Raw genomic sequence first — 15,421 nt, 5'->3', positions numbered from 1 at the left:
CAAGATGCAACAGAAATACCCCTTTTGTTTTAAATTTTTTTGTTTATATCGAAACATTTATAAAGCATGTGTGTTGAGGGGGTCTAATTGAAAAGAAGGTTATGATATCTAAAAGAGGAAAATCTATGTCTATGCCAAACACTGTAGAGATCCTACATGCTAAGGTCAGATAAGGTGGCAAACTCCATTTAAAAGCTCAACAGCTCATGGCACTGAAACCTTTGATAACATTTGCTACCCTGAGCCTAATTTCATTCAAAAATTGCCACTCAGGGATTTCAGGTAACGTACATCTGGGTTTTGGATCAGTTGAAAACCTCGTCTCCCATTCACCTGAGTGCCTGTCTACACCCATACCAGACCACTCCCCATTCTGCTGGTGCCAAAAGGGCAGGTCCAGAGTTGTACATGTCTCCCAGAAGTGCACCAGAGATGATGGAAGACTATCCTGTAACCTGTATTGGATACCCATGCACATGACTGAAGAATATCCATACATTCATTATGCCTTTCATGGACATTTGGGCAAGAGAACAGTTGTTCTATAATTACAAAGAAACTATTTATTACCTGTGAGACATCTGATCCTCAAGCATGTGTCTGGGAAAGGAGAGTATTGCATAGGTCATCTTGACGACTCTTGTCTTGATGTTTGCTTGTATTTCTCCCCAGGAAGAAAACTTTTCTTGCTGATGTGCCAGTCTCTTGGAAAAAAAAAAAAAAAAAGAAAATATTTCCCCTTCTGCCGACATTCCCTTCCGAGTCTGGGAACCTCTATTGTCTTTTCTCTGGTAATAAATGATAATAATTAAAGGCAAATACACAATAATTAGTCACACTAGGTTTATCCATCTGGCATACCTGTATCTCATCACTGTGTCTTTGAAACAGATGACAAGCACCATATTGCACAACATCCTGCTAATGGGTCTAAGCAAGGAAAAAGAAGGTAAAAGTGTTAGCACAAAAAAATAAAGAAAAAAAGTAGAAGAAAAAAATAAAAGGTCAGCCAGAGGGACTGACAACATTTTACAGTATTAAAAAAATACTGGTGTCTGAATCTCAAGCTACAAACCACTTACTGGCCGATGTGCTTTCAAGTGAGGGTTATGAAAACATGGAAATATGTAGCACTCTGCTTAAATTACCTCCTGGTTAAAATACCTGTACCTGACATACATAGTGTTCAAACAAGGATAATTTCCTCGGAGATTTTAGCTAGGTCTGCATATGTATAATGAAAATGAGCTATTTTAAGAGTTCTGCCTGGTTACCTGAATAGCTTGGGTTTCATTCTGAGATGACAAGTTTTGGACCAAGTAATCAGCTATTTTGGTCCCTCTTCCCTACATTGATTGATGTACACCAGGAGTTTCTCCATCCCTATCAGGGCTGCCAGAGAGAAGGCAGAGTAGAACTAATACAAAGAATTTTCAATGAATATTAAAAAATGATTACACAAGGCTGGCATTTGATTTCTGGGAACTTTTGAGAAGCAGAGATTTACTTGTATAAATAGCCACAGAAAGCCAATTTCAGTCACATGTATTCAAATTTTGATTGAACCTCCATGAGTACTGCAACTCTCTTTCAAACAGACAGCAGAAACTTGCATGCACTGAGACCTGATGGTCTGGTTGTAAAGATTTTCTGGTTACAGTGCAGTCGTGCCGAAGACAACAGCTGTGAAGCTGGGCCCAGATATGTTACCTAGCTGCATGAAAACAAAGAAAAGCAAACAAAGGCAGTGCCTGACCAAAAGCCTCTACAATCTTGATAGAAGATGGGCATCAAGTGATTTGGTTCTTCCCTGGGTCTAAACTGCCTGAGCTTTGCACAGACGAAGGCTGTCAGTTGGCAGTCTCTAAAGTGATAAAGGGTTTAAAAAATAAAAATAATTTTTAAAAAATTATCTATAATATACCATGTAGTAAAAAAATAGACTATTGGCAATTTATACTCATCCAGGCTTCAAGGCAAAGTCACACTTCAGAAACATCAAGCTGCTCTGTAACCTGCACTTGACTCTGTCTTTGCAATGAAGGTGCCTGTTCTGTAGTTGTTATTGATCTCAAAGCTGTCACAAATCATAGGGTGGCTGTTTTGGCACCCAGCAGCTGAAATTCCTTGTTTGGGTATCCTGGTCTCAGGAAAAGAATAATGACTTGGCCAAGCTTACCTGCACTCAAACAGTGCATCCAGGCATTTGTGGAAATTTTAAAGGCAAATTTCTTTATTTTCATGCAGTACTTCCAGTGCAATAGAAACTCTGACCATGCAAGAAGGTAAAGAAAGTAAAGTAATGGGAAATGTATTTTGAGAGAAGGGAAGTTTTACAGGTCATGCTTTTCTAGCATCTCTTCCTGAACTCTGTACCTGACCACATTTTAATAAGGAATGCATCATGACCTTTGTTGAAAGAAAAGTTTTTCCTTATACAACTGGAGTTTATCTTGCACAAGAGTTTCCAGCCCAGCGGCAACTACATGTCAGCCTTGCTAAGCCCATGGGTCTACATCACACACAACATACTGCGATACTCTTGCAATAAGCCTGCGAATGAATTGTGTCTCCCTCATTCTGGTAAGCACCTTGAGGCTCTGGGATAGGGAGCTTATATGAAAGCAGAGCAAAAGACTGGAGTATGTTATTAATTCTTCCTAGGTAAATTAACTGGGAACAGCTTTTCAAAATACTTCCTGTACATATTTTCTATACAAAGAGACCTTCTCTTGTTTGTTTCTCTCTTCCTCTGGACAGTCCCCAGTGACGATTTTCGCAGCTCTTATGGAAGCAGTTCATTGTTCTGCAGAGAATTAATTAAAGTGTACTTCCATGTGAAATTAGGCTATTGTATTTATTTAGTTTTTATGGTAATTGCTGTACAAGGGCTGTGACTGTCTGCATCCTACTCCACACACCCACATCTCTCCCCACCCTACCCCACGGTCACCACTCCCCAAAGGAAATGGCTAGTCATTCTGCCCTAGTTGAACTCATCTACTCAAGTGATGCATTTGAACTTTAACCCATGGACAGCATTATTTGCTCAACATGCCAGAGTCTTTCACAGAAAAAAAAAAAAGGTATGCTGGAATAGTTCTAGAGAGAGAAAAATGCATTGCTTGTGTTTTTCTTCTCCCGGGTGTAAGGTGGTGCAGTATTGAGTTCTTACAGAGCTCTGGTGGCATTCACACAGTCTGTGCCAGTCCATATGTCTTTTCTATGCTGATTGTATTCTTGAAGCTAAGCACTCTGTTCTGTGGACAAAATTTTTCTTAAAATTAAAGATTAAAATCTATGAGCTCCCGATGAATCACCTGCAATGCTAAAGATGTAATTTCGATGAAAGCACAATTGCCAGGTATCATTTACGCCCAAATATTATCCAAGCAAGCCATAAAATAAAACTCTGGCAGTTGGTTATTCTTGGAGGGCAGGCAGGAATGGTCGTGGGTTTGTTTGGTTTTTTTTCAGAAACTTTCTACAGTGAGATGAAATTGTTTTTCAAAGAGATGTTAGTAAATTAAAAACAACATCAAGTTGCATTGACTCCACTGTGCCTGGGAAAGGCTGAGTAGAATTGCAGTGAGGAATAAAAATCAAATAAATGTAATTAAAGCCTCCAAATGGTCTGATGCCAATGTGACTGGCAATTATTATTTTGTCCTCAAAGAATGAGCTCCCAAGAAGAGTCTATTCTGAGATGCACTAGCAGAGACACAATCTGCCCCTCTCTGAGGTCATACTTAAAGTTCAAGTCCAACTCAAGAGAATTCAGTCTCACTGTAGGAATAGGAAAGTTGAGGTTTCTGGCCCATTGTTGTAAGGATGGAATTGCATTTTCTGTCATACTCTAAAATCCTGTTTAAATTAATGTTGCTGTAATCCCCTTGCATAGAGAGGCTTCATATTTAACCTAATTTATCGGGTTGGTTGATTAAAATACAAGAGTCCAGCAGTTCATAAATCGGTTGTCTGAAGCACAGATTATAACCCAAAGCCACTACAGAAATTAGCTTGTCTGTTTTCTGCCAGGTCTGTATGTTATGCAATTGATGACCTATACTTTCTCCCCATATGAACGGATAATTCTTTTTCATACTGTCCCACAGGGCTGTCTGCTGGCCCTTGTGCTTGTGAAACTCTGAATTGGCTTCCTCTTCTAAATCAACATGAGGAGTGAATTATTATTGCAACATCAAATCACTATCAAAGAGATTTATTTTGATTTATCTGCAGGCTGATCCCAATAGCCCAGCTCTGCTTCCTTGCTGGGTGAATTTGTTGATACAGCTATTGTTTCAAATCTAGTGGTAGACAGACCATAGCTGTGCTATTTCTTTGCAGTTTGCCTTTCTGGTTGATGGGCTGTGTGGTTCCACACTGACATAAAAGACTCATCCTCCACCACTTTGGAAAAAGATATGAGAAACCCCTCAGTTAGACAAAAGTGGAATAATTCATCCCCACCGCAAAAACTTTACTAACCTAATTCTTTGGGCACAGAGAACAGCTTCAACTTAAGATTTTATTGCCATTCAAAACTTTTTTAGTGTTAACTGACTATTTTTTCTCTGCGTAAGTGTCTGATGGCTGTATACATCTCACTAAGTTCTGACTCTGGTGAAAGCTTCCAGCAAATTTAACTTTTCTGACACTGTAATATGTGATTTAGTATTTCTTCTTTGTTTCATTTTTTTGTTGCTACCACAACTGGAGTATCAGATTTAGGTAAAAATAGATGTTGCAAAATTTGTGAAGAGGTATAGTGTTAAAAGGAAAACATCTAGAATCTCCAGTTAGGGTTTGAGAAAAACCCATTCTAGGTGCTACATTTTCACACCAAAGGAGACCTATTCCAGCCTGAGAGAGCTTCCCATGTTACAGAAACACAAGATTTGGTAGGTATCTGGAGTAAACAGAGATGTTGGAAAAAATTAGTAATCTTCACTTTTACTTGTTTTTCCCTGGACTAGGCTCAGCTACTAGATAGGACAGAATTTGGTTCCCTGACTTCAGTTTGACTTGGTATTGCTCAGCAGCTGTAACCTTAGCTATCTGCAATCTGTTGTTACACAGGCAAGTCTTGGGCAGGTCTAGGAAACTAGGGCATGAGCTCAGAATCTCAAATAAGCTCCCAGTTCCACTGGCAACCACTTCTGAGTGTATCTTCTTAGAACTCTACCCCACTTTGGATTTCTTCATTAGTACAGTACCTCCTCTCCTTAGAGAATGGCTGTTTTATTGAGTTTATATTTTGACTCCAAAAGTCCTGCCAGGGAAGCAAAGATGAGAGTTTCTTTTGATGCAAACCTGATAATATGACTGCACTTGCTGCTGTATTGCACGTGCAATAGTGCGGGGAATGCATCTGAGGTGATATTTGGTCTTCCATGACTAGCTCTCATGATCTGCATTTTTATATGGTTTAATATAAAACCTATGTGTGTCCAGGCTACACCAAGGACTGATCTCAAACAGAGTATGGCAGCGGTTTAAAGTGGCTGGCATTCTCTTTCAGCCCCTGAAAAATGCATGGGGCCACACCTTACAGGTCTTAAAGAAAAGAAACATGCTAAAACAAAACAAAAAGCCTAGTGACTCTAAGAACCAGCAGAAACTTCAGCTCCATTATCACTCCCCTTCATCTGCTCAAAAACCCTCACTGCAGGGGTTGTCATGGTGATGCAGGTTTGACCTCTCACTTTTTACTCTTCCAGGAGCTAAAAAGGTAAAAATGAGCCATTCTGTCTCAAATGAAAATCAACCTTCCTCTGTCAAAGGATGCTGAATCGCTTCTTCCCTTTAACAAACCCAAATGTTTCCATAAGCAATGCAAAAAAATAATAAATAACAAGTACCGGGTGCTGAGGAGCATCCATAGGTTCATCGAAGTGTGGCAGCAGCTGCGGCAGATGGGGTTTGGCAGAAGTGGTCCATGTCCAAGTTTCCTAGAAGTCACAAGGTGACTTGCACTGTATTTCCTCTTCTGTGTCTCTGTCTCTGCTGCCCGCTCCTTGCTCAACCAGTTTAGCATGAGGTTTGTGTTTGTGGCAGCTCTAGGGCAGAAAAATCAAACTATTGATTGAATTGTGCAGCAGCCTCATAAGGCATTATGAACAGCCTGCTATAAGCAAGACTAGAAAGGGTAAAATTGTTTATTTTTATTAATATTCTTCATAGCTGAGCTTCAGTAAACCTGCTGTTTGGCCAGGTTGGCAGCAAGCCAATGGCATCATCTCCTTGCCTCTGGATGAAGATGGTAAGGCACATGGAGGTGATTGTGTTTGTGTGAGAGGGTGGCCTAATTTGTTGGGTTAAAGCCCTTGTCTGAACTATGAGCAGAAGTAATCTCCTTCTGTCAGTTGCCTTTGAATCTAAGTCCTCTGCTTTGATAATCAAATCCTTCCCTACTTGCTCTTTCCCATCTCCAGTCTCTCCTCCCACCACTTTCACACAGTGGCAGGGTAGCGTGACATGTGAAACCAGCATGACTTCAAATCAAATATTCAGGTTAATGATAAGCTGGCTTTGAATGAAACATGGGAAGAACCTCTGATGCAAATTCCCTAGTGTTTAGCATGGCTTTATCAAACCTCTTCCTACAAGAGAGTCTCCTCCAGTTCTAGCTCAAGACAGAGCTACTTAATTTATTTGACAGAACTGAAAAAAACTAAAGCTTATATAAAAATACACTACACACACATTTTTTCATATCTGTGTGCATATTTATGTATGCTTTATACATATAAAGCAGCAGCCTTAAAATACTACTAAACTGCAGCTGAAGTCTGGAGTCATCTAAAATTCAAATGTTTCCTACAGTTTCTATGTTAAAGTTTCTGAGAGCCAACGTTTCTGGACCCAGGTACAACTGTAAAAGGTCCTCATGGCACCAAACAATGGGAGTCAAGCTCAACTCCAAACACTGTTATCCTCAAAACAGCGATCATCTCTGTGGAGACTCTTCATTCCCACATCCCTGCTACTACTTTTCTCTCCTTACAGATGAGTCTTCAGGTTCAAGAGATGGAATCTGGTCCTTCCCCTCACCTCAAACACTCTCACCAACATCCAGACACATTCTGGTGTCTAGGTCACCTCCCTCAAAAGTTTCATCCATGAACCCCTGAGCCATTTCAACAGAATGAAGGTACTGCTGCCTCTCACATGCCTCAGCAGTAAAGCTGTGCCAAATGCTGAATCACTCAGGGGCCCAAGATTATCCCTCTGTGGCCATGCGACCATAATGACCTTATAGACCTTCACTTTTGCTTCTTTGCAAATCAACAATACTCACTGAGGCACTAAATGTCCCTCCTGGCCCACCATCTCAATTAGTTACTTCAGGGAGCGTGGGGGGTTGAGAGCTGAAGATTATGAGCAAACCCCTGACATAACCTGACTTTCTTCTTGGCCAGCCTCCCTGGCACACGTAGACCTCCCTTGCCTCATCACACACAGCAGCAGGCTGCAATGTCCTTAACATAAGTCTCATGCTGCACTTTCTTGCTCATTTCTGGAAACACCTGCAGATTTTTCTTTCAAAGGCGAAACTTCCTCCAACAACAGCAGTGACCATTACTCCAAAAGTCATCATGACCTCTTAATTCATTCAGTGGAGTCAGGTCACGAAGAGACACAGTAGATTGATTCTTGATCTCAACTAGTAGGCTGGTGATGCCCTGAGTTATGAAGACAGATGGCATTAGTGCCAATACTTTAAAAGTATCTTGTGGAAGGGCATTCCACAGGTTAATTATATGTGTAAAGCTTTTACTTTTACAACATTAGAGCCCAGTAAGTCTGATTTGCCTCTGTAGAAGGTAGTTGTCATATTACATGCAAGCCATTTCTCTAGCACAGACAGGCATTTTCTAAGCTTAAGCTTTAGGGGAGTGGGAAATTCTCCCAGACAGACACCTTTGTCTTAATTTCAACTATACCAGAAGCAAATCCAGCTCTATTTAGACTTACTTTGGGGATTGGGGGTGAGAGGGATTGAAGTATATAGTGCCCTAATCCCATTGTTTTCATATTGTAAAGCTCTGGAAATAAGATAGCAGAGGGATGTTAGGAAGGTGCTAACTTCTGTATATTTATGATCCTAGGTTCAGCCCTGAAAGGAAAATTAAAAAGAACTTCCCTACTACCACCACACTCTCTCTGTCTCTCTCTGTTATCCTGCATTTTCTGAAGCCTGAAAGCTGTAAGTCATTAGATAAATGACTGCCAATGGAATGCTATAGCTGCAATGTAAACTATGAAGACTAAATCCACAAAAAAAAAAAAATACATCCCCCAGAGAAAAGTTCTGCTTTTCGCATTTAAACATACTAGTTATCAGCTATTCTTGTTCACAGGGCATTAAAATATATGCTGTTTCCTAGACCCTTATGCAGTTCTAACAGGACTCAAGCTTGAAGCTAAAATAGAACATATTTTACAAAGTGGTGGAACATAAAACTGTTGTTTAAACACCTCTCCTCCTTACTAGGTCTGTCCAGGGCTTTCTCCAGAGATTCCTGCTTCTTCTTTATCGTGTCATCATTTATGGTTTTGTTTATTAATGGAGTGAATTTGTAAGTAATTTTCTTCCCACCAGCCAGCCCTTGTCCCAGCTCCCCACATGCTCATCTCTCCAGCTTGGGTCCGACACAATGGGGAGCACTCCTGCCAAAGTCATTTCAACATCAGCCATGCTGCAGAGCAAGGAGGTAACTCCTCAAGCCTTGCTGGTGGCATCCTGAGCCCCGAGGTCACTGCTGGGGCCAGAGAACAGTGCCCGGGGTTGTGATAATTGTGTCCGGTGGCTTTGCTCTCCAGAAGTGGCCTTGCCAAGATGGAAGGAAAATTGGCAAGCAGGTCACCACGCAGACAGGGTGCCCTGCCTGCACATGCATGGACCCAACCCAGATGTGGGTTGGAGGAGGTGTCTGATGGGATTCCCAGGACAGAAGGATGCCATGTGGCTTTGCAGAGCAAATGTCTGCAGTTTGGCTGGGCTGGGCTGTCAGGAGCTGGGTGTGACACACGATGTTGGAAACAGCTTTGATGCCAAAAATGGTCAGATATTACAGTGGTTCTCAAATGAAAATACTCATCTTATCATTCCACTACTCTAATTCACCAGTTTAACCCATACACTGCCTGGACGTGTCTTATAGCTGCTCTGTCATTCAAAAAGGACAAAGGTTATATCCTCCTGATATTCTGCTTTTAACCTACATTTTCTGCTTTCAAGCCTGCAAGGATACTCAAATCTGACTTTGAGTTCTGCCAGAGATACCATTCTGTGATTTTTTAGGTACACCACTTATGTTCTGGCCATCTGGGGAAATTAGTGACTAATAAATTCTTGCATAAAGTTGCAGTGGATTAGCTACTCAGCACAGTGCCCTGTGAATCTACTCCTCTTCTCTGAGGGGATTCACTGTGTGAACGACTCACTGCAGGTTAAGAAGTTGCTGCATGTCAGCTGATCCATGGTAGCTGTCTGTCCATGGCAAATGTGAGATAATTTAAAGGAGTTTAATCCTTTTTCTTTGCCAGGCCACATGATGAGTTTGTGCAGGGTAGTTAGTACACAGTAAATTCACACCGTGATTTACTGTGTACTAATTTCCCCAAGCTTTTAATTTCACAGTGTCTCAGTTTCCTCATCTGTAAAAGAGAGATAAAAATACTTTCCTTTCTGGCAGGAGTGCTCAAGATTCTTCAGCAGTAAACATAAAGACAACCATTTTAAAATAGTTACTTACAGAAACTTAATTTTCGGTGTAAGCAGTTATTTCTGCCTGATCTTATACTACAGCAGCAGAGAGAAGCAAATAAAATTTGAAAAGTAAATAACCTCGCTAATGTGAAAAATAACCAGGATGCTGACCATAAAAATATTTATGTGCAACTGCAGTTGCAAACATTTTTAAAGCTTTCACTTTCAATCCACCTGTAATTCCTTTAAAAGGAATGAAACTAAAATGATGTATTTGCAATAAAGACACAGTAGACTGTTTTCTTTAAAAAGAAACAACATGTGTGAGGAAGGCCTAAACCTTTTATTTCTTATGAGGCCCTAAACTTTTTTTTTGACCAAGCGATACATGATCAGACCCAGAAAAAAGTGTGGTTTTTATTTCAGGTTTTTCTAGACTGCAGTTGCCGAAGGGTATGTGCTATAAACTGGAGGAGTTGGAGGAGAACCGTTTTTAAGAGGAACATGGTTAGAGTTCTGTTTCTGATTGGAATGTTTGGTTTAAACTTTTCTTTTAGGGTGACATATCAAAACCAGTCACGGTTTCAATGATGGCTATATTTACATTGTAATCTCAGTCCCTGAGAATTGTCTTATCCTTTCTGGTATAGCTGAGAGACATCAAGAATGGAAATTTTGCCCTTAAGAATTTGTATTCATGCTGAAATTGGGAGTATACTATTAAAACCTTAAGACAACTGAGGTCAGGAGGCAAAATGAAAATAGGGAACATTTTTCATAGTGCAAATTCTGATTAAAATATAAAAAGGAAAACACTTGAAACTTGTGTATATGGATATAAGACACTTTTTTTCCCCCAGCTGCTGAAGAAAATTTTAGATCTGCTCCTGCTCTAACAAAACCACTTAAAAAGCAGTTTAAATTGAAAAGCTTTCAATTTCTTCTTCTTCTTTAGTTCTTCAGGTATTTCTAAGTGATATTTCACATCGGCAAAGAACAGTTAATTTCAATCATTGGTTGCCTCCTTGAGAGTGTTGCACCGCAGTGCAAGTTAGCTTTGCTCTGTATCATGGTACTTAGCTGCCCTCCACTGGCTGTGAGAGCAAAAGGCAGGGTTTCTTTTCAACTATAAAAATCGCCGTAAAAATAAAAAGTATAAACTTGGGGTGTATTTGCTTATTTCATCTGTTCTTTTGCATCTCGACAATACAATCTCCCAAGGATAGAGTGACTGGAGTCAATGGTTCTGAGAAAATAATTTTCACTGTATCTTGGCCAAGTGCTCATAAGATTGACTATGTTTTAGCTATAGTCTTTAAATCCAATAATTCTTAATAGCACTATGAAAAGAAAGAATGAAAGAGGGAAATGAGAGAAGGAAGACTATATATTTTTTTTTGATAAGCAGCATGGTTTAATCCTGTTTAGGACAAATTAAGATCCTTAGACCATGGGCTTCTAAATTAGAAGGCACACAGGAGTATTCTTAAATACGCTTACATAAAAACTAATTTTTCAAATGTTACTCTTTCAAAAAAAAAGAAAAAAAGTCTCTTAGTGTTGACTGCAATAGTCCTGGCAGCAGCAGAACACAAGCCAAAGCCCTTCTCCGTCTGCCCAACATTTTGATGCCTCAGCTGACTTGAATTAGGAGAGAATAACTTGGAAGATTTTTCAGTCCATCCAGCCCCAAGTTAAGATGGTCCTCTGAAGCAGTGAATTATATTGCTTAAGTTCCCACACAGGGAACTCCTAGTTATGCGCTTGATGGCTTTATTAGAAACACAGTGGTGGAACTGTGCAATATAAAAACCATCCAGGGGAGAGCTGCAACACCTGACCTCCTTTTGCAAGTAACAGAAATATCTGGGTGCAAGGGGAAAAAAAAATATAGCCAAGGGCATTTCACCATGCCTCATACCTCACGTCACAGTGCCCTTTCCCCCCTCAAAGACTCACACCTCCTATGCAACACATGTTGGAGTGAACTTTTGCTCCTCAGAAAATGGGTTGACAAACTTTCACATGCAGGCAGGCGAGGACATTTCCCTCCAGTTCCTGAAGCTCGGAGCTGAAGGCTGCTGTGTTCAATAAGGTTTAAGATCTCTGGTGCTTTGAGATTTAGCTTTTTGCTTCTGGTGAGGCCCTTGATGGCTGAGATGTGTGGCTTTCATTTGATTGTTGCTCTCCATCACACTCGGGGAAAGCAGGGCTGGAAAGTTGAGTAGTAATATCTTTCACTGTCTTCCCTTCTGCAGGAACCCAACTTCTGCATTCCTAGTTTTCTGAAAACACAGCAGTCCTTGCATAGACAAAAGCCTACTAAGTTGGAGGTTTAGTTTGTCTGGCTAAAGACTGCAGGATTTGACCTCTGGAAGCTCGTGCTAAGTCCTTGCAGTTCTGATTTTGAGTTTAAGCTTTGGCCTGGAATAACAATTACTGTGAGGGAAGCAATAGGTTACGAGCTGGGTGCAATGATACCTGCTTCTTGCCAGAAAGACTAACTGCATTCAAACAACTTCTGCCCTCATTTTCCTTTAAATAAATATATAAAGATGCTCAAACTTCCCATATGAGCTGCAATAATGAAAATAATGTGCACATTAATTTGTACGGGGGTCAGTGAGTCTCCTCAGCTCAACGGTTTTCAAACAGAGTGTGTAGTAAGCCCATAAAACATTTATTTTTCATAATTTATGAAGCATTACATATTGTGAGTCCACAATGCCAGCTGACGTAATATGCAATAAATTTGAAATAACAAAACATTTCTCATGTATTTTCCTCCTGATGTGACAATGTGGCACATAAATTTAAAAGAAAGCTGCCTTAGAAGACAAAAGCAAGGCAAAAGAAAAGAATGCTCTTAAATCAATAAATACTTATATTCCACCAATCATTTATTGAGCCATTCCCCCACTCATGGCTTCAGCTCTCATCTTTTTGAAGCCTCTTGCTACCTCTGCTTCAAAGAGCTACAGTAGGTCACTTGTGCCCCCTCCACGAGTTGTGGGGCTGGCAACAACACTGATGCTGGCGGCTGCGGGTGCGAGAGCCCTGCCTGCTGCCTCTCCCCCCTCAGCCAGCCAAGAGCTGGAGCCATGTGGGCTGCCGGCACAGCTGCTCACTGTTCTGTGCTGGGAAAACCTACCGAGTAATGACAGGCAGTAGGGCAAAAAAATCAATATCGTATAAAGGTAATTTTCCTTCATAACAATTATAATTCCCATATTCTCAGGAAGAGTAGCAGTAACAGTCTTTGCACCTTTGAAGATAACTTTTTGGTGCTAATTTAGAAGGCATGCAAATATGCTGTTGCAGGATTATAACACGGAGCATTGTGGAAAACACTAAAAACTCACCTGCATGACCATGAAAGACATCTGAGAAATTCCATATCACAGGAGACACCTTATGGGCTGAAGATTGAGACTCTCAGCATCTGTAAAATTGCCAAGTGACTTCTACCAAGCAGCAAGGACCTGGTGCTCAGCACTATTTCATTTCGTTTGGTCTTGTTTTGTTCAATTCAGTGCACCAAAGCAATGTCTGCTTCAAGAAAATGCTGCAATACAAGGAAGGGAAAAAAATGTGGAAGTTGTTATTTGAATGCATGATGCAGAACAGAGTAAAGGGCAAAACAGAGTGAAGCAGTTCAGGGGGTTTGTCTAGCGTCAGTACCCTGGTTGCCTTGCAGTTTATAAATAAACACAAAAATATTTAGAGATGGTGGAAAGAATGCTTCACAATGAAAGAATGAACTTTCTTTTTAATTTCAGTGTTTTTATTAGCGAGGCTTGATTAAACTTTACAGCAGAAGCCCAAATGGGAGAAAAAAAAATAATCTATACAAACGATTCCCATCAGGAATGATGTGAATTCAGTGTGTTGGAAATCAGTTTTCTCAGGGCAGATGCAGCGCAGCCACCGCAGCTGTGCTTGCAGGGACATCTACTGGCAGAACTGCAAGAGCTGGCCCTTCCCCTTGCTAAGTGCAAAAAGTCTAGCTTTGCACAAAAACATCAGTGTCGGTGACAGTAGAATGTTTTGGCTTATCTAGTAAGAGGATTGTGTATGGAAAAGGGAGAAAAAGACACTGGCTTATCCCAAAGGTAAAATTAAGCTTCTACACAGCACATCTCAGCACATCCATAGCCGAGCAACTCTGACTGCAAAACCATTCCAGTCACATGAGGACTATTGCCTGTGGAGGCAATTGTGGGGGATGCTGGGCACATTTTGACTATTCCCCTTTCCTGCACACCTCTCCTGCAGACTTGGCCCTGTACACAGACAAAGCAAGCCTCAGGTATGGACTCAGCATCACCACAAAGTTTTCCTGCATTATTCTTGGTTATGGCAATGAGATTTATCTGTTCTTCCTTCCCTCTCCTCCAGCAGTAGATACATACCTCAGGCAATCAGAAGAAACATTGTCAGAAGTGAAAGACTCTTTGCCTCCTCTCTGCCCTTCTGTAAAACCACAAAAGACAAGAAGACAAGACATATTTAATCCCTACTGGAAAGATATGTACACCAAAATGATTAGACAGAGCAGGAACCAGCCTGACCCTAACATTTGAAACACTGTCTACTTTTCTAAAGACAGGATAAGGATCACAAGCCAGGAAGCCTTACTGTGAAAAGCTACTCAGAAGTGTTTGTTTTTCTTATCTCCAAATCAAGACAAATTCCTCAACTCCTTGTAGGAGTCCTGGTTCTATAACTCATAAATGGAAATAAGTGAGTGTCTTCCCCCTCACCCCCCATGTCTTCTTCTCCACACACTGTTTTCTGCCTTCAGGGTATCTGTTCTATGCTTCCAAAAAATCCATCTGGTTATTTTACAGTAACACACTTACCAGAACTGTAAGAACATAGAAAAAAACATTTTAAAAGGACCTCTGGAGGTTTCTAGGCCAACTTCCTGCTTCTTGGAGCTGCATTAACTTCAATACCAAGTTAGATTGGGGATGATTTTGTGTAGATGAACTCTGAAAGTCACCAAGGACAGCAATTCTACCACTTCCCTGGATTATACATCCTAGTGTTGTACTGCACTTCAGGTAAAGAAGTTTAGTTCTAGTTTTAAACAAAAGGCAAGAAAGTAGTCTTAAAATAAAGCAGTCATCTTTAGTAGCTAAACATGGTACGGCAACAGACTTGGACGAATGGTCTGGCAGGTCTTCTATATCTTGCTAGACTCCTGTCCAATACATGTTAGACACTAAGTCTTAGCCAGGATAGTCATTGCTCCACAGACTAATATTCAGTGCATTTTAATGTATAGATTCTCACAGGCTTCCTTTGTGAGTAATGCCTCAGTGATCGAATTTCTACTTGAAGACATACAAAAATAAATTATTATCATCAGAAAGTAAACTCTGATTTTATACAACATATGTGAGACAAAACCCTTCATAACCTATCCATTTTGTCAACCAGAGATGCTACTTCAGTAAAAAACGTTTCTGCTGTAAATAGGTTAGACCTCCCTTTGAAGAAGCTGTCTGCCCTGAGCCGTGACTATCCAGGGTTTTCTGTTTGAATAGTCAAGTTACTGAAAGAATAGAAAGAGGACTAAGCACAAATATTCAAAGTCCAGTTCAAACTACCTTTTCCTCCAGGACTCCTGCACAGAATAGCCACAACAGAGCTAAATCCAGACTTCTAGCACACCTCCAACAAGCAATGGAGGAGTAA

The 15,421-nt window shown here is 40.6% G+C and overlaps 1 long non-coding RNA gene across 1 annotated transcript; it reads right to left on the bottom strand.

Moving 5' to 3' along the window:
- Window positions 1-593: 593 nt before the first annotated feature.
- Window positions 594-13,855, bottom strand: LOC138725536 (uncharacterized). Its single transcript, XR_011338259.1, has 3 exons — window positions 13,081-13,855; window positions 5,865-6,062; window positions 594-704 (listed from the first exon to the last, which is right to left on the bottom strand). It is a non-coding gene; the product is annotated as an uncharacterized lncRNA (long non-coding RNA).
- Window positions 13,856-15,421: the final 1,566 nt, after the last annotated feature.

Source organism: Phaenicophaeus curvirostris, chromosome 12 (genome assembly GCF_032191515.1).
Source record: "Phaenicophaeus curvirostris isolate KB17595 chromosome 12, BPBGC_Pcur_1.0, whole genome shotgun sequence".
Taxonomy (NCBI): domain Eukaryota; kingdom Metazoa; phylum Chordata; class Aves; order Cuculiformes; family Cuculidae; genus Phaenicophaeus; species Phaenicophaeus curvirostris.
This window is presented reverse-complemented; position numbering and strand designations above follow the sequence as displayed.